We start from the raw sequence: 25,988 nt of genomic DNA, 5'->3' as shown, positions 1-25,988 counted from the left end.
TGAGGTTAAGTAAAAAGTTGCTCAACCTAATTGTTGTTTAGTGGCAACCAAATCGCTGACTTCGGAGGAGGCTTTTCCTATTATACCATAGGACCTCTGGCTTCTTTGCTTCTTCTTGACTTCACGGTTTTCCTTTTGGAGAATTCCTAGCACATACCCTTCGGGGATTATTTTTTCACCCAACACAGTGTATCTGCAGGGTGAATTATCATCAGGCACCACGGGCCTAGGATATTATAGTTTTTGGACTTTCTGCATTTCTTTTATTTTCCATTTTTCCTTCTTCTAGTTCTTATCAGGATAGTCTGAACACTTCAGAGGGGCTTCCTGAAAGAAGCTTCAACAGTCACTTTTGGGAGATGACTTTTCTTCCTTCTCCACAGTCCAATGTTGTTGGTTATTTTCTCATTGGGAAGTACAGAGGGATAGCAATAGGAATTTTCTAGCTCTCTTGTTACTGGATGGTGGAATAGAGGAGAAAATCACTGAATCACTGGAGCACAATATTATAACATAGAAAGGGATTAAACTGGGATCAGGAGCCTTGGTTTCTAGTCCCAGCCCTGCTACCAACAGACTATGATATGGGGCCAACCATTTCTCCTTTTGGGACTTCAGTTCCTCTAGTGCAAAGTGAGGAACATTGATTAGATAATGTCTCAAGTTCCTTTTAGGTGCTCAGATTTTACGAATAGAGGAAGAAGCTTGAAGTAATTTATATTCTATGTTTATCGCTTGTTCCTAGGAATCATGGATCATGTCAATCATAACTGGACCCAGAGTTTTATCCTTGCTGGTTTCACTACCACTGGGACCCTACAACCTCTTGCCTTCTTGGGGACCCTGTGCATCTATCTCCTCACACTTGCAGGGAACATTCTTGTCATTGTCCTGATACAGTTAGATTCTGGACTGTTCACGCCCATGTACTTCTTTATCAGTGTCCTCTCCTTTGTAGAGGTGTGGTATGTCAGCACCACAGTGCCCACGCTGCTGCACACCTTGCTCCATGGGTGTTCATCCATCTCATCAGCTGTATGCTTTATTCAGCTGTATGTCCTTCATTCCTTAGGGATGACTGAGTGCTACCTGCTGGGTGTCATGGCACTGGATTGCTACCTTGCCATCTGCCACCCACTCCACTACCATGCACTCATGAGCAGACAGGTACAGTTACGACTAGCTGGGGCCACTTGGGTGGCTGGCTTCTCAGCTGCACTTGTGCCAGCCACCCTCACTGCCACTCTGCCCTTCTGCTTGAAAGAGGTGGCCCATTACTTTTGTGACTTGGCACCGCTAATGCGGTTGGCATGTGTGGACACAAGCTGGCATGCTAGGGTCCATGGTACAGTGATTGGTGTGGCCACTGGTTGCAACTTTGTGCTCATTTTGGGACTCTATGGAGGTATCCTGAATGCTGTGCTGAAGCTACCCTCAGCTGTCAGTCGTGCCAAGGCCTTCTCTACCTGTTCCTCCCACATGACTGTGGTGGCACTATTTTATGCTTCTGCCTTCACAGTATATGTGGGCTCACCTGGGAGTCGACCTGAGAGCACAGACAAGCTTATTGCCTTGGTTTATGCCCTTGTTACCCCTTTCCTCAATCCTATCATCTATAGCCTTCGCAACAAGGAGGTGAAGAAGGCTTTAAGGAGAGTCATGGCTGGGCGCGGTGGTTCACGCCTGTAATGCCAGCACTTTGGGAGGCCGGGGCAGGTGGATCACGAAGTCAGGAGATCGAGACCTCCTGACCTCCTGACGGTGAAATCCCATCTCTACTAAAAATACAAAAAAAATTAGCCGGGCTTGGTGGCGGGCGCCTGTAGTCCCAGCTACTTGGAGAGGCTGAGGTAGGAGAATGGCGTGAACCCAGGAGGCGGAGCTTGCAGTGAACCGAGATTGCGCCACTGCACTCCAGCCTGGCCGACAGAGCGAGACTCCGTATCAAAAAAAAAGAAAAAAAAAAAAAAGGAGAGTCATTGACAGGATCAGAATTATTTTAAGGGAAGCTCAATGATCTAATTTGTCATAGCCCAGCTTGTTGGTAATTGTGGGAATCAGCTGGTTGGCTTGTCAACCATGTGGTCAGAGTCAAAAAAAAAACACCAGTAAAGAAATAATAAAGATCAGTAGTCAAACATGCTGCACACACCCATGCCTGAACTGGTCAAAGTTGGAAGATGTAAAGAGAAAGGGGTTATGGTCTCTGATTACCCCATTCTAATGGGAAATAAATGCAACAAAGGGAGAAAAAACAGGGATGCAGAACAAGTGGTTAAGCTGTATTTATGACTTAGAGAGACAGTGCAATACAGAAAGAAAGAAGACAAATTAAAGCTAGGAGTGGCAGGTTTAGTCAAGATAAGATTCCTGGAGAAAGATTAAGAAGGTGGAAAACCAGGTTGGAAAAAACGAGTCTAAGATTTTAGCTTGTATAAAGTTGCAGATGTAGATCAGTGCACCAGGAGCAGAATGCTTATCAATTTGTGGCATCCAGGAATTCTGGGTTATTATGTGACCAAATGTAGTTTGATGGAGAAAAAACCTGAAGTTCTGATCACACTTCTTTTCTCTCCAGCTCCTCTATTATGTCCTCTGTTGAGCAGAGTAATCTCCCATTCCTTGATGGTGTCTGAACTGGGGCCCAAGTACCTGCTAGAGTATGGTCAGATAACTTAGTGAGAAAATAGGACCAGATCTTGGCAGAGACTAAGTATTGCCTAATCTTGAATACTTTCCATTTTCCTCGTTCTTACAGATCTTACTGCTTTATTTTATGTATGTCTATACTATGCCAGAAATAGTTACAGCTGCCTTCATGTTTTTAAAAATTTAATCTTTATAATATCCCTCTGAAGAAGGAAGAACATCCCAATATTTATGTAATAAAATTATAAAGATTATTGAACTTTCAGTAAAGAGAGACAGATTCAACCCTAAATTCCACTTCAGCTGACTGAGTTACCCTCCTCAGCCTCATTCTCTCTGTCTGCAAAATGAAAGGCTGGCAATGAATGAGTGCTCACATTCCTCTCAGCTTAGGGAGTTTTGATTCTATGCTTATAGTACTTTTTTTTTTTTTTTTGAGATGACGTCTTGCTCTTGTCCCCCAGGCTGGAGTGCAATGGCGCGATCTCGGCTCACTGCAACCTCCGCCTCTCGGGTTCAAGCGATTATCCTGCCTCAGCATCCCGAGTAGCTGGGATTACCGGCACCTATAGCACTTCTTAAGGAAAGCAGGACCTGAACTAGGTCCAGATGTGTAAGATCTGAATTTGCAGAGCAGAGATGGAAAGGTGTTGGTACAAATTCAGATGTTGCCATTTTTGCCTCTATGATTCTGGGCAAAAAACATAAGCTCTCTCTAATGCCAGATTTGTTTTCCTTTAAAAAAAAAAAAGACATCAAAGTGTTCTAAAGTTAAATAACACATACTAAGTATTTCATAAGCAAGTTAGTCTCAGCATACCAGAATCAGGACAGTATAGTGCTTACAGCATGGACTTTGAAGTCTCTCTGCCTGCTTCAATTCTACCATTTATTTGCTGTGTGATCATATGCAATACACTTAAATTCCCTCCACCTCAGTTCTCTTACATGCAAAATGGGGGCAGTAAAAGAACGTTAAGCATGTAAATATTAATCGTTGTTACTTCAAAGTTTTCCACATAAATGTCTTCAGTGGGGATTTATTTCTTTGATAATGCTTAGTTTTATACCTATCTCACGTTGTTTTTACAATAGACTCGGTAACTCTCCAAATGAGGCATCTTCTTTTGATCTAAGGGTCCAAATTTATCTTGCCATAAACTGAGTCGTCCCTGCTTTCAAGAAGTCTACTCTGTTTCCCCAAATACGTGGTGCAAAACTCTATTCTGCTGACAGTCTGAGTCTACTGCTTTTGGGCTCCTTTTCTTTCTGTCCTTCTGCACCTCACTTCACTCAGACTACTCTTTTTGCAGGAACTATTATGGGCCCAACAGAAACTCTTTTTTCCCTGTGGTGGCAGCTCTAGACGATGGCTCCAATTGAAATGGCTTAGATCACATTAATTAATAGGTCATTATTGTAACAATAATTACTAAAACTGTTACAGCAATTCTTGTTAATTACTAATATCTGTGGGGTGCATACTGTGCAGTGAACATGGGGGACTTACTATCCTGTAGTGAAGACATAAGTAGTCATCTAACTCTCAAAGTGGCTTATATCTCACTATTAATTTGTACTGCAATGCATGGTATCCACTCATATTTGAACAAACGAATGAATGAACAAACTCTTAAGAGTCAAATGGGTGTGACAGAGATAGAGTTACCCTCCTGAAACTCCACCAGAAGGTATTTTTTTAAGATCCATTTATAGCTGCAAACTCCCCTTGCCTTCCATTCTGTACTCTATTCTATACTCTTTTTTCTCTTGAGATCTCCTTGGGTATTTACTTTAGAACATAAAGTTCAGGTCATCTTTAGCGCAGAGCTTCTCAACAGATATAAATAACAGATGTGCTGAGTTACTGAGTCCCTGCCCCTAACACACACTCTATGAATGGTCAGATAGTACCTAAGGGAACTGAAGACCTTGGACTGGTTGCCTCAAGCAGTAAGTGGCCTTTCTGTTCACCTCAGTGTGTCCTACAGATATCATCACTTTTATAAGCGCTATGATATGAAAATAAAAGTTTGAGAAGTAGTGCTTTAGTGTGACATATTGGAGTAAGTCCCCAAGGTAAGGTCCAACTTTTGGCCACTTCTCCCATGGTGACAATTGGATATTGACTCTAGCAAGATAGACAGTAAGAAGCAGTCACGTCTGAAAGGCAGCGTAATCAGACCATTCACTTGGTACTAGCATCAAGGCTGACATTCTGTCTCATAGGACATTCAAACTCAAGTACATCAGAGAACAAAATGAAATACTATCAATGTATCCAAGGACAACAGATATAAACCACAGTTGTATTGGGCAAAGAAAGGCATGTGACCTTGATGTATCACTTCATTTACATAGTTGTTTTAAAAGTTTATTTGCTTCAATTAATAATATCTCTAAAAGTTCAAAAATTCATCTTATGTGTGAAGATGTTGAAATTTTTTCTTACGTGTTTAAAAAACTTATATTTAAAAAAAAATCAGGTGATTTGAGGATCTGTCTCCTCCCACTCTATATAATAAATATCTTAAGGGAAGCAACAGTGTTATACGCATCCCATTTTCTCCAGTTCCTAGAATAAAGTCTGGGACATAAAAGCTGTTTCAAAAATGTATTAAATAAATAGATAAATGAATTATTGTGAATTCCCCTATTTCTCACATTATGTTAGTTGCATTTCATATCATTTTTTTCCTAATATTTAAAGCACTTTTAAAAATAATGTATTACATATAAATATAGGACATTAAATGTTTAGGTAAATAAAAATTTAAATTACTTATAATCCCATTACTTCAAAAATTATTTCTCTATTTATTTCTGAATTCTGGGAAGCATATGCTGTTTTTCCAAATAGTAGCAATGATACTATGAAAATCTGAACATGTTGAATACTACTTTTTTCACTTAAGCTTTTTACAAATAATTTTAGATCTCATCTTTCTCCTCAAATAATGAATTGCTTGATGAAGATATCAGTGTAACCACAGAACAAGTTCAATCTGGTTTAACTTTGTCAATAACAAAATACAACAAAATGATGACTTGCTTTTTAGTTGCAATGGACCCTCAGGTTGCAAGTAACCCAAGAGTGCCCAGATGAACCAAGTGTGCCAGATTTGTGACCCTGGAGTCAACCAGAACAAAAAAATAAACCACATGCAGAACCTAAGTATTCAGACGAAAGAATGGTGATCAAATTAAAAAGGAAAGGATGACCTGTTTTGTTGCAGCACAATCATGGAAGTCAAGGACCTGGCATAACCTCTTCTCAGGAACCAATCAGATAACGCTTTGTTGCATTTTCCTATCTCTCTCTTAATTGCTCTCTGACTATAAAACCTGTCCCCAGACCTCAGTTTGGGGAGACAGATTTGAACATTGCCTCCTGCCTCCCTGCTGGTCAACCTTGAAATAAGGCTTTTCCTTTCTTAAAAGCTGCTGTCACAGTATTGGCTTCTAAGCTCATGGGACAGTGAACTCATTGCATAGTAATACCAGAACTTGTCATTTTATCTCACTCTATTTCTGATACAGAATAAATGCCAAGTAAGCACTCTTTACTGACAAGTGATGACATAAAAGAGAAGAAACAATGCTCTTGACTAGGCAAGAACTAAACTTGGAAGCCTTGATCATTTGGTATGCATATCTGATTCTAGGTAAGGTTTACAATTCTTATGCTCAGGTATGTGTCATGTTGATAGCCTTCTGAGGGATCGTGCGTGGGCATTATAATTTACTCAGTCAATGTTAAGCCATACAGATATACAATTAGACAATACAAGTGATGCAGAAAGTCTGTCTCAGAGTCTGGCTCACAAGAGGAAAAGAGGAATGTAGGAACACCAATGTGATGTGGTATAGGGAGGAATAAAAATGAGTATTAAAGTGGCCACTTTGAGTACAGCACAATTATTCATTTGAAGAATTGGGATAGATGGCTAATCTATATATCCATGAAATAAAAATGAAAACAAAGGTCTTCTGGTGCTTGAGACTGGGAGATGCAGTAATTTAGTGAAGGATAGTTTCAACTATCCATCTTTGTGAAAGGTTAGGTATTTCAGAAAAAGTGGGACATAAGCTAAATGCCTATTAAGGTTGAATGAGATGCTCATATTGTCCAAATATTTGAGAGACTCTTCCAATCCTAAAGTCATATTAGTACTCTCAGAAACACATATCTTCCTTTCCTTTGGCTCAAAAACTTTCCAACTCCTGCAGGAAAGCTTTTCCAATTTGATCTCAGAACACTTGGTGTTTTTCTTCCATTTAATATGATCTACTTGTTAATCTTTTTATGGTTACCTCCTTATCTTAAATTTAATATAGCAACTGCTTTCTTTCCACCTCTGATTCTGAAAAATAAAAGTACATTTGGGGCTATGAATGATTCAAATACCTTACTTCTGACAGATAAATGCTGTAATTCCATTATTTATCTGGACTCCATATCCATCCAAGTACATGCCCACAGAGAACACACAGCTGAAATAAGAGTTCAGATGTCAAAATTAGGATGTTTGATGAGCATATTGAGAATATGCACATAAATAAAAGTAATAATGAAAAAGTAGATTAGTCTCATGAAGATGCCTGGGTAATAATAATGGTGGTGATAATGTAAGTAATGGTAGCAATACTGGTGATGGAGACTTAGACAAGTGTATTCGGTATTCAACAATCAATGATTTGGAACAATGGCTAAAGACAGCTGACATGGCAAAGGGAGGGACGGTGGTGAGAGTAACAAAGGTAGAGATGGTCAGCACAAAAGTGATAGTGGTGCCTGTGCTGACTGTGATAATATGGTAATGTGGTGAGGTTAGTAGGGATGGATAAGAAATCTCCTTGCAAAGAAAGCTTTTGAGATGAAACTCACCTCTGGGGTCCTAAAGATGTTATTCTTCATGTATTCAAGTTGGATTGTCTCTTCTCATAAAAAGCTATGATGGGGAGGCCAACGTGGGTGGATCATGAGGTCAGGAGACCAAGACCATCCTGGCTAACACGGTGAAACTCTGTCTCTACTAAAAAATACAAAAAAATAGCTGGGTATGGTGGCACATGCCTGTAGTCCCAGCTACTCAGGAAGCTGAGGCAGGAGAATTGTTCGAACCTGGGAGGCAGAGGTTGCAGTGAGCTGAGATCACGCCACTGCACTCCAACCTGGGCGACAGAGCAAGACTCCATTTCAAAAAAAAAAAAAAAAAAAAAAAAGCTATGAGGGACTTGCAGAACTTCCAGTGTTCTAGTGTCCCAGAAGAGGCAGTGTCCCTGGGATTGGATTCTAGAGCCAGTGAGGGTTGCAGAAAAGCCATTTGAAAGAGAGTTGGGCTGCTTTACTTCTCTGTGTCCAACTTCCTACCCCAGAGGAGCACTTACAAAAAACTTTACACACTTAGCAATTCCAGAGAACATATAACAAGGAGCCCCTGGGAGGCCAGCATTTCCAGGAGCTTGAAATATAAGTAGGGGAGTGTCTTAGGGTAGAAAAGATGCAGAGTAGGATGTTGTAAGTTCTAATGTCATCAAAACCATCAGGTAATGGGCAGGAGTGGTACAGAAAAGATTAGAGTATCTAAAAAAGAGAACTAGGTAAAGGCTTTGATCTTTCCCAGATAAGGTCTATTAGAATATGGAAAGAAAACTCCAGGGACATTGATATAGACAACCCATCTCTCTACATCCACCCTAGAAACATTTTTCAATGGCTTTAGAGATCCACAGACTACCAGGGTAGTGAGGGGCTTTATACAATATTTATTTAGAGAAGGGGAAGTTGAAGTAAAGAAAGGAGAAATGGTTAAGCCCAATGTTCATTTTGAGTTAGTGGCAAAACAAGTTTACAAAGTCAATTTAGAAATAGAATGCTTTTTCTGTTGTGCTACAGCCCTTCTAAACCAACAATATAGGGGCCTTACCTTACCAATTCCTCTCTCTCCTCATTCCCTTTGAGAATTCCTGATGCATGTCTGCCTTAGGAATCCTTCTTTAAAATGCACTTTGTCTGTTCATTGATTCTTCATGTAGTCCTGCAGTTCTGAGCTTTGAGAGATGGGACATTTCTTTAGGGACTAAATGGAAATTTTTCTGTCTCTCCTGTTTTCTGGCAGGGTGGGTGGGGAAAAAATCCTGGCACTTAACAATTTTGTTTTAAGGAGCCAACCCACTCTCTCTCTCCCCACCCCCACCCCCACCTTTTTCTCTTTTTCACATACACACACAGACAGACACACACACAAACACACGCACACACACCCCCCAGTATGTGCAGCAACATACTAACACCAAGAAACAGACTTTTTTTTCGTTTTGTTCTATGTACTTTTGTGGTGATGGGAGGTCATGAAAAGTGGTGGGAAGGAGTGCATGGATTGGTGAGAAGTGAATGAGCAAAACAAAAGAAAGCCTCGCAGAAGTGTAGAAGTGTATTGTGATCTCTCCTCATGCCTCAGACTTTGGAATGCTAACTGGGCACCCATTTGGTACTTCTATGAAGGTTCTCTGAAGACCAGGTGTGGAACTGTAGGATCCTACTAGGAGATTCCCTGTCTGAGGATAACATAGCCATAGCTTATTGAAGATACAAAAAGAAAACTTATTTTTCAAATAAAAACTCTCTGGGTAAACTTTTAAAATTTCTTTTTAGTGATAGCGTAAGTTTTGGGTTTCCTGTTTTTGAAAAATGATGTTGAAATGCTTTCTTTCCAAATGCAGGTATGACTTGGTATTTATTTTAGCTTATTTTGAGAGAAAAGGTATGTGTGGAGGACAATGTGTGTGGAGTAGCATACAGTAGCATTATCTCCCTCTCAAATTAGTAAATTTGACTAAGATCACAGAATGTTCTGGGATCCCCACCTATTAAATGTGGATAAGTTGTCCAATTTGAGGTTTTTCTATGACAATATACCCTCAGGTAAATTTTCCCTGGGCATCCAGCTCAGATATGGACTATATTCTCTTTTCTGACATTTGGTGGATCCTAAATAAGGGCAAACCAATTTTAATATTGTCAAACCTTGAAAATTAATGTTGTGGAGAAAAACAACAACATCAAAATAGTAGAAATCAAATCCGTGATTTTTTTCTTTCTTTCCTAGGTAAAAGCAACTTTTCCTTTGTGGTATGGGGTAGATAGGTTCAAGCGTTGGGGTAAGCCAACACATAACTTTTGAAGACTTGCTTTGAGCAAACACCATTTGCAGCTAGGTGAATTCCACCAGGAAGTCACTGAGAATCAATGAACTTCTGATTTAGACGGTGCTTAAGAAGTCATCTGGTCTAAACCCCTCTGTCTTTACAAAACATAAAACTGAAATCAAGAGGTAGGGAATAACTTAATTAATTAAGTTTGCACGGCAATTTAGAAACAGACTGAGAATGGGATAGCACCAATGTTAGGGCGAAAAAAGAAAGTGTAAGAAAAAATCTGGGAGCAGAAATTAATACGATAAAAATAAATATATGCAAAAATGATATACTAATAAAAATGTTGATTCCTAAAAATAGAAATAAACTCCTGACAAGACTAATAAAAAATAAAGGAGAGAGAGGGGCAAAAATAAGAAGGATTAAGAATGAACAATTGGCAGAATTACAGATGCATCAAAGTTTAAAGTTATAATAACATATTATTAATAATATATGCCAGTTAATTAAAATTTAAAATTGGCTGGATTCGATTCTAGAAAATTGTAAATTAGAAATATCAATGTCAGAATTAATATAAAATCTAAATAATATTAAACTAGAAGTTAAAAAATCACTAGAAAGAAAACATCAGTGGCAGCTTGCTTAATAAGTGAGTTCTACCTAATATTGAAGAAAAACATAGTTCCTGTTTTTACAAACATTCTTCTGAGAATTAAAACACTGGAAATGCAGCTCAACAGTGCATTTTACAAAGATAGCCTAACAGTGATTCCAAAATAAATAAAACTAGTAATGTGAAAAAATAGATGATAACATCATTCATTAACATATACACAAAATTCTTCCTCCAAATATTCCTAAGCCAAATTCAATCATCCCCATTAAGAACAAAACAAGATTAATTACTAATATTACTTTTATTTAATATTGTACAGAAAAAATATGACTTAGGTCCCCAAAATGATAGAGTAGGAACAACCTGGCTCCACTACCCTCGATCTCATAGAAAATAAAAAACAAATAACAAAATACACATATACAGTGCAGAAATTATCACTAGCAATATCCCAGAACCCAAGTAGAAGGATGAGATAGTTTCTGGGGTTGCAGAGAAGTAAAAACGCTGTGCAGAGGGTAATAGAATTGGATTTTTATAACTATAACGCTTTTCCCCCAATTTGCCATGAACCAGGCATTTGGGAAATTTCCCCTGATTCCCAGTTATTACACTGGAAAAGGTAAGTTTAAGATGGACAACCAGCTTTCTCAACATCTTGGGTTTCCTGGCAGGAGACGTGTTCCTGCCTCAACACACAGAAAGCTGCACAAGCACTTGAATGGAGAAAAATTCCTGGAGACTGACAGAGACAAAGGGGGCAGATGGGGCTAGCAGCATCCCCAGCCTGGGAAACTCTCTGTATCTTGGCTGAAGGAGTTGCCAAATTAGAGTGTTCAGTAGAACCTCACTGTAGGTGGTATGTTCTGTTAGTCTCTTGGGCACAAAATCCTGGACAGCTATCCCATTCTGCTGCATTATCCCCTTTGGGACCTCCCCCATCCTGGACAGGCAGCACTCTGAACACTTGCTAAAACAGAGGTAAACCTGGACTTAGTTGCCACTTAGTGCTGAAAAGGAGGCAGTGACCTAACAACAACAACAACAAAAGTAAATTGTAAAGAAAACGCTAAGCAAACATATCCAATAAAAACAACAACATATCAGATAAAGGAGACTGGAATAAATAATTTTTCAATTCAAAGACATAAATGTACATACACAAACAGAAAATCATGAGCTCCCCAAATTGACAAAGCAAGGAACCAGTAACCAACACTAATAAGACAGCAATACGGAAGTTCCCTGATTAAGAATAAAGAGAAGTTTTAAGAAAACTCATAGATATTCAAAATAATACAAAAAAGCAATGTAGAAATGTATCAGAAAATTTTAACAAAGAGATTGAAATAATGAAAAATAAATCAAATAGGAACCCTGGAACTGAGAAGTACATTTGCTAAACTGCAAAATTATTTAGAGGCTCTCAACAGCAGAATGGATCAGGCAGAGGAAAGAACCAGTGAGCTCAGTGACAGGGTGTTGGAAAATACACAGTCAGAGAAGAAAAAAGAATGAAACTAAATGAAGGAAGCCTACAAGACATAGAAATTACCTCAGAGGAGCACATCTGAAAAAATGAAGTTCAAGAGGGAGCTGAGCATGAGCAAAGAATAGAAAGCTTAACGAAAAGATAACTGATGTACCTTTAAGGTACCAAATAAGACCCCTCCAGTTTGCCCATGATTATGGAAAACTCTGAAGCATCCTGGGTCATTGAGCTGTCCCTTTGACTCTAAGTACTTTCCAAGAAGCCCCTTTTACATCCTTGTTCCTGAGGCTGGAGATGATGGGTTTTATGAAGGCAGAGACAATGCTGTAGAACAGCACCAACTGCTTTCTGACTGTAGGTTACACTAGGGTCAACCTCAAGTACATGATAATGGCTGGCCCTTAGAACATGGTGACCACACTTTTACTTTTTTTCCATAATGGCAGGTTGAAGGCATTGTTAACGTGATTCTACCACTTAGAAAGACAAAATGGTGTGCAGAGATTCATGCTGTGGACTTTTTTCCAAGAAGCACCACAGGAACTTAACAGGAAAACTGAAAGAAGCCACAAACTCTGTGAAAGAAGTAGTGTGCAGCAGCCTCCACTGTGAACCAAACAGAAAACTATGAGTCTCCAGAGCGTAAGAAGTGGGGAGACCACTGTCATGACACACATTCCCACAGTGGGGAGACTGTTGCCATGACACACATTCCCAGAGGGGAGCTGGGCAATCCAGGCCATGGGGGGAAGGCCTTAGCGCTACTCAATGCTGGGGATGATTTAGGGAGCAGTGGGCAAAATATGAGAAGGAACAGCATGGGGACATACTTTGCATGCACTCCCACATGCCACTGGAGATGGAGGGAAGCCATTCCTGATCCTACCTCACAGGGGACCTTGCAGAAGTCTATTGGTATCAGGCAGTGGTCACAGGTTGAGAGAAGCTCCCAACTTAGATTTGCAGTATAATCTGAGTAGGGGTGAACCGGTGGCCAGAACCAGCAAGCAAGTGAGAAGTGTGCTATAGACATGGGCACAGAAGCTGGATGCCCCCGCTTTATGAGCAAACCAGGAGGGGCGTGGCCTGAAAGCCATGGTTTCTGTCTTCCTTGGGAAGGCTTATGGTTTGGGGCATACGCCTTCTGAGTGAAGGCTTCCTGGAACTCAGCTAGCTGCTGCCAGCAGAACACTGTGTATGTGAGACCTGACCTGCCAAGTGTGTGAGAGCTAAGTGGGGCTTATTTCCACTTACTACATCCCCCTGCCTGTTTGGGGTCTTTTGTGCAGCAGAGGAAGCTACACTCTTCCTTGGAACATTACCCCAGCAGCCAGGGAACTGCCCTCTGTGGCCACTGCCTGCACCCACACGTGGGGAGCCAGAGTACAGACTTACCTGGCTCAGCCCCCGCCTGGCTTTGCCCCTAGCCCACCTTGGTAGTGTAACACAATGTATAGAGATCTTTAGGAATTCCATGGGAGCCTTGGGACACCCACCAATTGCTTGAGATGCCAGATCACCTTCCCTGGGTAACTTACGGAAAGCACAAATTCCACTGCCATTACTGCAGCTGATGTTCTTTTACGAGTACCACCTCCTGGCTAGAAGCAACCATGATAGCCTTTTACAACATCTGGAGGCAAAATAACACTGTGTTTAGGAAGGAGAATACTTTTGTGTAATTTCTGCTATTGCCATTGACTGCATCATCCTGGCTAGCCAAGAGGTCTTGAATCTATCCACATGCTCAATACATTATTTCTACAGCTGACATTCAAGAAAACCAACACACTAAGGCTATTTCTAACTAAGGAAACCTTAGAGTCTACTAACTTCCCTCCTATCCCCGTAAGAGCTGATGCTGGTACCTGCTGCTGGGAGACTAAAGGAAAGTTCATATCACAGGATGCCTTGCAGACACTCCCCGGCAACAGCGTCGAGTGTGGAAGCCCCACTGGGTGGCTCAACCCAGAGGAGCAGCAGGATTCACAGTAGACTGGCCCTCAGGGACTGCTACTCCTAGGGGAAGGGGGAGTGCATCACACTGAGAGATCATCCCATGAGAGAGAAGAGGCCATATTGCAGGCCTTAAGTCCCTGAACTTTCCGCTTATGGGATTGAAGAGGCACAGGTGCAGTGCTGGGCTAGTTGGGGAATGTCTGTAAATCTACTCTGACAGGCAGGCAGCCCTGATCCTTGTGAAGAGTATAGGAGAAGGGGGCTTTTCTCCCCACTGATTACTACTGCAAACACAGCTGAGACTTCTGCTATGGGAAATCAGCATGGGTGCATCTGTAGACAGCCTTTCTGAAATACTTTGATGTGACACATCCCCATAGGAGGAGTGCCCTCCAGGTTCAGGCTTGCATGAGAGGTAAAGTCACAATCGCCCTCTAAGTAGAACATCAGGATTCCTGCAGATAAAAAGAAGTGCCTTTCTAATCTGAATAGCCGGAACATCACGTTAGGAGTGTGGCTAGAAGAAGGATCAATTTTCCGATGGCTGGGAAGGAGAGCTGTGGTGGCTCCTGCTCCTCCTCCTGAAAAGACCTAGTGCATCTCACTGAGAGATTCCCCAGCTACCTCTGTCAAGGCTGGGACCTCTGCTCACCATTGAGGTATTGCATTTACCCACCTGCTTTAGCTGCAGCTGGATTTTACCCATGGGCACCTCCTACTGGCCTGAAGCCTAAACTGTTCAACCCAGTGAATAAAATGCTAGGAAAAAAAATTTTAAAAGTGCACACCACTGAGGAATAAAGTAAGTTTCATGAGACCTCTGACATTCCAGCCCCACAGGAGACAGTGAACCTGCTTACACACCCAGCACATAGATACTACAACCAGCATCTGAGAAAGTTATTGTACAAAGATTCTCTATAACCAAGAAATTCATAGAGTCTTTGCCATTGAAAATACACAGCCAAAGCCAAGTACCAACAAACTATAAACATTAAAGTCACATCCTAAAGGGGAAAATATAAATTTAAAAAACTCAGAATCAAAACTAAATTTAAAAAAATTAGAAAAAATAGTCTAGCAAAATGTGAAGGAACCCAAAAATAATAATTCTGGCAATATAAAAAAACAGATTTCTATAAAACTCACAAAAGATAACACTAACCCTCCTGCAGTGGATTCAAACCAAGATGAAATCTTTGAAATACCAGTTAAGGCATTCAAAAGGTTGATTATTAAGTTACTCAAGGAGATACAAAAGAAAAACGAAAATCAGCATAAAAAAAACACTTCAGGATATGAATAAATTTTCTAGAGAGACTGATACTTTAAAGGAAAAACAATGAGAACTTCTAGAAATAAAAAACACATTTAAGGAACTGCAAAAAGCAGAGAAAAGTTTTAACAGCAGATTAGACCAAATTGAAAAAAGAATTTCAGAGCTCAAAGGCAAGGTTTCAAAGTAACCCAATCAGACAAAAATGAAGAAAAAAGAAATGGACAAAGTCTCCAAGAAATATGGGATCATGTAAAGTGGCAAAGCCTAATAATTATAGGTGTTTCTGAAGTAGAAGAAAAAGCAAAATGTTCGGAGAACCCATTTCAGGTAATTGTTGAGGAAAACTTCCCTGGCCTTGCTAGACATTTAGACATTCAAATAAAAGAAGCTCAAAAGCGTTAGGTAACCTATAAAAGAAAACCTGTCAGACTAACAGCAGTCTTCTCAGTGGAAATCTTACAAGCCAGAAAAGACTGGGGTCCTATCTTTAGTTTCCTTAAACGGAATAACTTCACTGTCAACCAATAATTTTGTACTCAGTAAAACTAAGTTTCATAAATGAAGGAGAAATAAAATCATTCTCAGACAAACAAAAGATGAATGAATATGTCAACACTAGACTAGCCCTGCAAGAAATGCTAGGGGGAATTCTAAATCTTGGGGAGAAAAGGTTAATATACATCAGAATAGAAGCTCCTAAAGGGCTTATAAAATAATAACACAATGAAGAAAACAACGTCAGTAGGTAACAACATGATGCCTGGAACAGTACTTCACATCTCAATATTAACATTGACTGTAAATGATCTAATTGCTCCACTTAAACGTTTCGATTGGGAGAATGGATTAAAAAATCACAAACCACATACCTGCTTTCTTTTTTTTTTTTTTTTTTTTTGAGACGGAGTCTCGCTCTGTCGCCCAGGCTGGAGTGCAGTGGCGCAATCTCGGCTCACTGCAACTTCCGCCTCCCGGGTTCACGCCATTCTCCTGCCTCAGCCTCCGGAGTAGATGGGAACTGCAGGTGCCCGCCACCACGCCCGGCTAATTTTTTTGTGTATTTTTAGTAGAGACAGGGTTTCACCGTGTTAGCTAGGATGGTCTCGATCTCCTGACCTCGTGATCTGCCCGCCTCAGCCTCCCAAAGTGCTGGGATTACAGGCATGAGCCACCACGCCCAGCCGAATTTGCATTCTTACACCAAACATGCTAACCACCCTAACCCATCTTGCTGTCAGCTATACCCACAAGGCAAATTCACACCTTCATCTCCGAGCTTGAGGTCAGAATAGTTAAATTTTAGTTATGTTTTAAAAATCTACATCTGACCAGGTCACTCATCTATCAAACATTCTTCAGTGATGCCCTGCATCTATGGAGCTAAGGTCTTAAAGCATTGAGTGAGCTTTCCCAGTTTGCTTACCATAGAGGGGAACATGTGTTTCCTTCATGTGAGCTGCTTGCTCCTCGATATTTTTATTTTTGTCTGAAATATTTATTTTTCTCTTTTATGCAGCTGATCCCAGATCTTCTTGGAAAATTCATCTTACGGGCTTCCTCTAAAAGTCTTTTTTCAGTCATCCTGACCTGAGAAATGAGCCACTTCTCAGGCACACTGAAGTGTTCTATACTTTACAGTACTTCAGAGAAGATGTCTGCTTCTCTACAGGGTTGTAAGCTGTCTTGTGGCAGAGATTGTACCTTGCTGAATTTTGTGTTCTTTCTGCCTGACACATATTTGTTCAATAAATGTTTATAGAGGTGAATTGAACAATAAGAAAAGATTTGCTACTATATTAATCTCATACCCAAAATTCACTCTTTGAGGCTTTACTGAAGGAAAAACTACGACCTGGGAAGAGGAGTTAGAATGTTTGGGAACAGTCATATAGTATAGAGCTGGAATGCTTGAGGATGGTCTAAATGTTGTTTCTGTGAAATAGTATCTATAGGAAATACAAAAGTGTTCTAATTACTTCCTTCTCTCTATTCCCGAGTTTTCTTATTTGCAAAATAGGCAGAACAATGGTGCTTATCTCATTGAAGTATAAAAATTAAGTAAATATTGAATGCAAGACACTAGTAAAAATGTTTGATAAATAGTAAGTGCTAATAAGAGTTAGCTATTAATATTTTTACGGTAATAGTAATAGTAGTGAGAGCAATAGTAGTAATTTCAGTGCTACTTTTAAGTTAAAAAGAGAGAGAGAGAAATGAAGTTTTGGCATGGATTCAGCAGTCATCTCAATCCAATGTTTTCTTCTTTCCTTCTTTGCCTCAGCCTCCCATGGATCAATACAACCATTCAAGCCTGGCTGCATTTGTGTTCCTTGGCTTTGCCAGTGTGGGCTATGTCAGGGGCTGGCTTTTTGTCCTGCTGCTGTTGGCATACCTGTTCACCATCTGTGGCAACATGCTCATCTTCTCAGTCATCTGACTGGATGAAGCTCTGCATACACCTATGTACCACTTTGTCAGTGTTCTTTCCTTCTTGGAGTTGTGGTATACAGCTACCACTATCCCTAAAATGCTGTCTAATATTCTCAGTGAGAAGAAAACCATTTCTTTTGCAGGATGCCTCCTTCAGACCTACTTCTTCCACTCCTTGGGAGCTTCTGCTTACAACCATGGCCTATGATAGATACCTGGCCATTTGTCGGCCCCTCCACTACCCTGTAATTATGACCACCACACTCTGTGCCAAGATGGCTGCTGCTTGTTGGACTTGTGGCTTCCTGTGTCGCATTTCTGAGGTCATCCTGGTCTCCCAGCTCCCATTTTGTGCTTACAATGAAATCCAACACATTTTCTGTGACTTTCCTCCTTTGCTGAGCTTGGCCTGCAAGGACACGTCCACTAACATTCTGGTGGACTTTGCCATTAATGCTTTCATAATTCTTATCGCTTTACTCTTTATCATGATTTCTTATGCAAGGATCATTGGGGCTAGCAGAAGATAAAAACAGCATCAGGAAGAAAGAAGGCCTTTTCTACCTGTGCCTCACATCTTGCTGTGGTCTTCATCTTCTTTGGGAACATCATCTTCATGTATGTGCGGCTAAAGAAGAGCTATTCCCTGACCCTTGACCGAACACTTGCTATAGTTTACTCTGTACTAACACCAATGGTCAATCCAATTATCTACAGTCTTCGTAACAAGGAACTCATTAAAGCCATCAGGAGGACCATCTTCCAGAAGGGAGGTAAAGCTAGTCTTGCTCATCGTTGACTTTCTTCCTATGTCCTTTCTCACCTCAATGTTCAATTCATAAAAGTTCCTTGAATAATCTTCCCATCATCACACATGCTCTGAATTTCATTTCCTTTCACTTCTTCAAAGACTTCATTTTTTATGATTTTCTCATTTTCTACATCTTTACTTCTTCCATTTTTTACTCAATCACTTATGTCAGCATTTAAGAATATTTTAGTATCTACATTCTTTTTTTTAAAAAAAAGCATGTATATTTCCTAGGCCCACACATTTCCATCCAGCTAGAGATAGATTTCTCTGTTCCTTTTTCCAATCAAACTTCTCAACACACCATATCGCCTCTTCTTTACTTCATATCCACTTCTCAACCCATTCCAATCTTATTTTGGCTCAGACCTTCCAACTAATATTTTGTGAAGGCCATTGTTGACCTCCATGCTGCCAAATCCATGAGAAACTTCTTTTCCTTCCTCTCCCCTGAACTCTTGACACACATGACCAGTTTTCATGCCTCGATTCTCCTAACATTTCACTCCTTAACTCTCCCTAACTCTCATGACATCATTACCTCCCAATTTTCTTCTTATATTTCTAGTGAGTCTTTCCCAGCCTTCGTTGTCCTGCCATGCTATCTCCCTAGATACTCAGAGTTATTCTTATGGATTTAAATATGATCTCTGTCTATCACAAGGGCTTTTAAATTTTTATCTCCAAACCACAATTTTTCTCTGAGATTTAGATTTATATATTCAACTTGCTACTTATCAACACTGCCTGGGTTGGAATTCTCAATAATTTAAAACTTAACATGTCAAAATTGATTTCTTAAAATTTCTAACCATGAAAGCTTGATGCTTTTGTTTCCCTGTGTTTCTTCTAGAAAATTTTAAATATTCTATTTTGCTTCCTTTTCTTACACCCATAATTCCAATCGATTATTAATGTATGCCAATCTTTTCACAAAATATATTCTTAAATCAATTTATTTCTTATTCTCTTTAGTGTTTCTACCCTGGTGTAAATTGCCAACATCTATCAACTGGATTAATATAATAATATTCTACCCATGCTCCTTTCTCCTACTCTCATTCTATTCTAATATATTTTCCACATGAAATATAAAGTAATGTATTTGAAATCTGAATTGTATATACCACTTTATAAAAACATGAGAAATTCTCAATTGCCCTTAAGATAAAATTCAAAGCCTCACCATACTTTATAAGGCTATAAACAAAATTCTTCCCTGCCTTCCTCTTCAACATAGAGTCATACCTCTTCTCCCTCAGCTCCCTCTTCCCTAGCTACATGATTACTCTTTCAGGTCTTCAAATACATTATGGATTTTTCTGGCTTCAGGATCTTCACCCTGTTTTTTCCCCAACATTTCATTAGGTTCACTCCTCCTAACTGTGTGATTTTCTGTCCAAATATCAATTTCCAGTGACGCTAGCTTTGAGAGGACTTCTGAACACTCAGTCTAATTTATGTCACCCATTTTTATCTCTGAAGTATGTTTTGCTTCTTTTCAAAATATGTATGGCAATTTATGTGTTTGTGGACATTTATGTATATATAGATAGATACAGTTGGTCATTCTTTCCTACAAGTATCTATCAACTAGATTTGATCTTAAATTATTTCAGATTTTTTATTTGTTGTATGTCCAGAATCTAGCACAGCACCTAAATAGGATGAGTATTCAATGCTATTGTAATGAATGAAACATGTAATAAATCTTACCCACATCTGGTCAATAACATATTTGGCCTTTAACAATGACATACTGATTCTAATCATTACTGAAGCCCACTCTTCTATAGAATGCATCAGTCTTCCCCAGTTGTACTCACCAGTTTTCTGCACATCCCACCTCAACTTGTCTCACATCTGCCTTTTGAATTTCCTTGGATAATACTGGTAACTAGTCCTTACTTAGCTACTGTGCATCATACTAGGTTAACTTTTCTGGATCTGCATTGTTTTTTTTTTTTACTCACAAACTTTGGTGGACATGTAAGCCATCTCTAGATAATATTCATTTTTAACATGATATGGTTATGTGTAAACATAAATTTTCATGTCATTTGGGAAAATGTGTAAGTATAGGATTGCTAGGTCACATGAGAAATGTATGTTTATAATTAACTGTCTAAGTGTTTTCCAAAGACTAGTGCTTTTTGGGTCCCTCCGCTGTGGTGCAATGTGGGGCATGTGTAGTGAGAGTTCATTCATCCTGGGCAGCTTTCCTGAACTGTGGGAATGGGCTTGTGATGAACCCCAGCTTCTGTTTCTCATTGTTGCGTGTCTATGAGTAACAAATCTGCTTTTCTTGATTTGTTGTGTGTTTTGTCTCAGCTGATTTATGAACTAGGTAGAGAACCTTTGCATATATATGTATGTCCTTTACTCCAAATCCTCCCTGCTGTCACCCACACTACTTTATCATATATTTTCGTAAAATAAACACACAGTACATTGCTACTATTTTTGCTATATACAGTCATTTTCTGTAAACAGTGGCGGTAAAAGACATTGCAAGAGGGTGAGAAGTTAGTGAGAACTGAGGAAGTCAATGGAGCTGCAGGTTCAAGAAATGTGATACCATAAAAAAGATAGGCAGTTATGTGCTGAAGTCTGCTCATAGTTTTTGGGAAATGATTGACAACTTATTAGAAATTCTGTGGAACCAATACTTGGAATCAGATACAGTGGGAGTATTAGCACTATGCCAATCAGCAAATGTTATAAATCAGGACTTTTTTAAAAACAGCAGGCTATGTCAAAGCTAAACAATGCAGGCACTAAAGTGGTAAGGACAGATTTAATCAGTAATATACAAATATACAAATACACACACACACACACAGACATAAATTATTTTGGTAGCCTTGAATTTTCTCAGGCAGGCACTTAAAGAGGTGCTAGGATCGTCTATGGCCTTGAGCTCTTAGAAACTATGTTAGTGTTTATTTAAGTCTTTTAATACATGTGGTGGGGGAGGGAAGGCAGGGAGGGTGGATGAAATCATTTTTGCTGACAGTCTATAGATTTTGTAAGCCAAGATTGAGGTTTAGTCAAAAAGAGAACCAGAGTTCAATGAAGTAGAGAATCTTTGTTAGAGGAAAGTCGGTTGTTAAACATTTACCCCAACACAAGTAGAGACAGAATATCATTTGGAGGGGAGGGTAGCAGAACTGATGGACATATTTTAGGAATAGAGGATATTCTAGTTCACAGAAAAGAAGCAGTTGAAATGAAACTGACAGAGGTGGAAAATTTTATTTAAAAGGTAGTGGTTATTTAACTCTTAATTGCCTTATAGGGATTTAGAAAACCTGAATAAACCTCTAGTCATTAAGTGAATAAAATTATTACTTAAACTCTATGTATACTAGTCAAAAAACAAAATAATACTTTGACTCAAAAGTTATTAGTTAAAAATCTATTTACCACAAACAAAATATTAAATACTTTCAACTCAGTTTGGAAAAAAAATCTTCCAGAAATAAATTAGGAGATAGAAAAATATAAACTTGGAAGAAGAATATTGAAAGTGTGGGTGGGATGGAGAAAGTGACAAAAATTATTTAATTCTTCTCATAGTTCATATTATAGTTTGTAAGTACTTTTTTTTTACATTATCACATTTGATTATTAATTTTATATGAGGAAAGTAAGTCTTCTTTATACTTTTTAAATTTTTTATCTGACAAATAATAATTATATATGTGATGTTTTGATACATGTATGCAGAGTAGAATGATCAAATTAGGCTAATTAACATATTTATCACCTCACACATAGTACTTATCATTTTTATTTTGTGGCAAGAGTATTTAAAATCCACCCTTCTGGCAATATTGCCAACCAAGGCTTAATGAGGTGCCTAATGTCTCATAAGTATTTGGAAGAATGGCTGCGATTGAATCCAAGATTCTGAAGCAGCACTCTTTACAGAGCAGATAACACTAGAGTAGAGAGGAGACTGCAGTGTGTAACACAACATATAACTGCTATTAATTAACATGAGCAACAGACAAGATTAGGAGTCGGCCTTGATGGTATTTATGTCCCCAGTGTCTCCCTGTCCTCACCCTTTCAGGGTCAAAGAAGGTCAGTCAAATTTTATAAAGATCCTATCATAATTGAAAGTTGTATGCTTACTCCCAAGTCATGCAATACAGGAATCCATCTGAACCTAGTTTTCACACCAGTTATTGTTATTTACTAAAGTAAGTAATTGCCTTGGACATGTTCTATCTCAACTTGGACTGGTAGTTATTGTTGTAGTAATAGGTAATGAAGGACTACTGGCTAATGAACTTGCTGTATGTCAGTTCCCTTCCTGAGAGAGCACTTCAGTGACCCCAGGAGGTCTGCTCAGAAGGCCCATGGGCTTCTGCCTCTATAAGGACCCTATCAAGAATCCAGGTTTTATGGGAGAAGAATTTGTTTCATGGTTTAACTTATTCCCACAGGTTCCATCAAAGTGATAAACTTCAACCCTTCCAGGCCTCGGGAGTGGCTGGGTATAATACTGCAAATGAGACATAGGAAGTAAGCAGGAAGTTCTCTTCAAACTTCGGGCTCTGAGCAGTGGCTGGGCTTCCAGAGTCAAGCTCTAGTAGAGCGCTCCCCGCCAACAATCTCTAGGTAAGACTTTATCAAGCAGGCATTTTCATCTTCACATTCCTTCTTAGTTTGATCACTAAGATACCTAGAGGATTCAGAAATAGGGAGAGGCTTTTGGATAATCAGGGTCCATAAAACACATAATTGAAACACAGAAACTATTTTTAAAAACAGATATTCTGCTTTTCAAATGCTATAGTGAAGAGTCTGGCTTCAAAACTAGTAAATTGGCTATATTTTTAACTAACTGTGTAAACTGGAACCAGTCTTCTCCCCTTTCTGGATCCCAGTTTTTGTTGTTGTTGTTGTTTGTTTGTTTGTTTCTTTTTTTAAATGAAGACATTGAGTGTGATAATCTCTAAAATTGCATCTCCCTTCTTACCCCCAGATCTTTGGCCCTATGCCTAAACAATTATGAACTATGAATAGTGCAGCTGTGGTATCTGAAGAAAAGAATGCAAGGCGCATATTCTAAAAGTTTTCTAGAATTAGGGGAATAAACTATGATTTCAATGGACCTAAGTAAGATAAATGTAAATTTGTATATGTGGTAGGTTTAATGAGAGCCCTGATTCCCATATCAGGAATAGGAGTAGATGAGTAACTGATGAGCTAAAGAGCTGCACAAGTCATCTCAATTGCCTCTTTTTCATTACCCACCATAACTCTGATACATCAGGCATTGTGCTAAGTACTCTAGGAGGTAGGACATGGTATGAAGTTTCCTCATTAATTTCAAAAAGCTCACAGAGAGTTGCCTTGGAGTGATAAGACATATGCCTGGAAAATAATTGCAGTGCATTGCAGGATATAATTGGAGGGACAGTGAGAAAGTACTACTGAGAATTTAGAAGTGTGAAAGAACAGTATTTAACTTAGATGGTCAGGGAAATAAAATGACAGACTTGAGGTAGAAAATGGTTCAAGTGTCTTCAGATTGACAAAAGATAAAACATATTTCTAGTGAGGGTACACTGCAAACAAAGGAGTCTAGGCTAAATACAGAAACCCACTTGGCAAACACTGAAATTGCTATAATGGTGATGAAAAGAATGTTTGAAAACATGACTCTGGACCAGAGCAATAAGGTTGTTTCACAGAGCAAAACAGAGAATAATGGTGAAAGCCAGGTTTCTGGTCGTTGGAAAGGACAGTTGTAAACTGAAACATTTCAAAAATGGAGAGAACTGTCTTATGGGTCAGGAAGCTTCCAGTTCTGTAAATCCAGGCAGAGGGTTGATGCCCATTTGTGGGGATATGGATTCCTCTATGAGTGAGAAGATATGAGTTTTTGCTGGGCTGAATCAAAATTAGAAACATAAGTACAACATGAAGTTTGATACACATGATTTATCCTTCTATTTTAGCCTTCCTTTTTGTGATATTTAAAGGTCTTTTCTTTTTATGAACTGTTGGAAATATATAATACATTTAAGATATTCTAGCAATCCATTGAAATCCAAAATTACGGGGGCCACTGGAAAGTGATAGTTTCTAAAGCTTTTCTCAACACTAACTTAAGGTTTATCAGTACTAGAAGTTACAATCATAATTAGAAATAATAAAATAAATTTTTTATAAAGGGAAAACCATCAGTATTTTTTGCCATCTTAAAGGAGGTGTGAAGAAGAGAAGGAAATGGTCCAAACCTCTGAGAATTGTGTGCTTGGAAGATGAGGGAGTTGGGGGTGCTAGTTTTCCGTGGCAAATAATACTTGATCTGATCCTGATGGCTGATTGCTTAGGCGGAGTATGGAGGGAGTGAACAACAGCAGGTCATTAATGAGTGATGACACAATGTATAGTGTGATAATAAGTCTTTGAAGTTATGTGGAAACTTTACCTTCTGAGAAAGGAGAGGACAAGGTACTGGCTTCTCATATTCAATCTTCTGACCAGCCATCCATGTAGATCTGAAAATTTAGTTAAGGGCTCAGAGTCCAGACAACTCATCTGTGAGTGGGACTGGAGGCCAGAGAAGGAAAGACGCAGCTCTAGAATAGAACCTTTTATTTATGTTTAGAAGGGAAGGAATATAGAACATCTAGAAAATAAGGGTCTGAGAAGAAGTAGAAATTTAGGGATAATCCTTTATAGAAGGCAGGTATGCATCCAAGACTTGAAGGAAACAGAAGGCAGAATTGGGCAGTGGATAGGCATGGATATGCAGTGAGAAAAACTAAGACAAAGAAATTTTGGACAATAAAGTAATTATGCTGAAGCAAAATCACGCATATAAAAGTTTGGCCCAGAAGTAGGTCTCTGGAATCTTAGTAGAGAAACATCCTATATTAAGTCTTGGATTGAGAAAGGCTTTTGTATATGGGATGGACATGCTCCCTAGGTTTAGAAAAATGCCAAGAAAAATCAGAGTAAAGAAAGTTAGTTTGGATGAATTTCAGGATCCTGGAGAGGGAAGAAGTGATAAGAAGACGGGAAGGCAGAAAGAGAAGACTCGGTGTCTTTCATAACTCTGCCTTTGTACAAGCACTCCCTTTTGTTTCAAATACTTTTTTTTTTTCATTTTTCCATCTAAAAAATTCTGACATTTTCTTCACTTCAAATAAAAATTATATCTTCTGGCAAGGCACGGTGGCTTATGCCTGTAATCCCAGCACTTTTAGAGGCCAAAGCAGGTGGATCACTTGAGCCCAGGAGTTCAAGACCAGCCTGAGCAACATGGCTAAACTCCCTCTCTACCAAAAACACAAAAATTAGCCAGGCGTGGTGGTGCATGCTTGTAGTCCCAGCTACTTGCGGGGCGGAGGCGGGAGGATTGCTTGAACCCGGGAAGTCAAGGCTACAGTGAGCAGAGATCCTGCCACTGCACCCCAGCCTGGGTGATAGAGTGAGACGCTGTCTCCAAAAATAATAAAATAAATTATGTGTTCTATGAAATTTTCCTGATTTATCTCCATATCCAGCCCATGGCTCGTAACTCCTATTGCATATGCAAATTAGCAGTTATCTTAATAGATTT

At 39.3% G+C, this 25,988-nt stretch overlaps 2 pseudogenes; both read left to right on the top strand.

The window, feature by feature from the left end:
• Nucleotides 1-750: 750 nt before the first annotated feature.
• LOC134734760 (olfactory receptor 6N2-like) lies at nucleotides 751-1,689 on the top strand (annotated as a pseudogene).
• Nucleotides 1,690-17,446: 15,757 nt separating this feature from the next.
• Nucleotides 17,447-18,388, top strand: LOC134734878 (olfactory receptor 6N2-like; annotated as a pseudogene).
• The last annotated feature ends 7,600 nt before the right edge of the window (nucleotides 18,389-25,988 follow it).

This window comes from Symphalangus syndactylus, chromosome 12 (genome assembly GCF_028878055.3).
Source record: "Symphalangus syndactylus isolate Jambi chromosome 12, NHGRI_mSymSyn1-v2.1_pri, whole genome shotgun sequence".
NCBI classification, from domain to species: domain Eukaryota; kingdom Metazoa; phylum Chordata; class Mammalia; order Primates; family Hylobatidae; genus Symphalangus; species Symphalangus syndactylus.
Note: the sequence above shows the minus strand (reverse complement) of the source record. Positions and strands in the feature narration are given on the sequence as shown.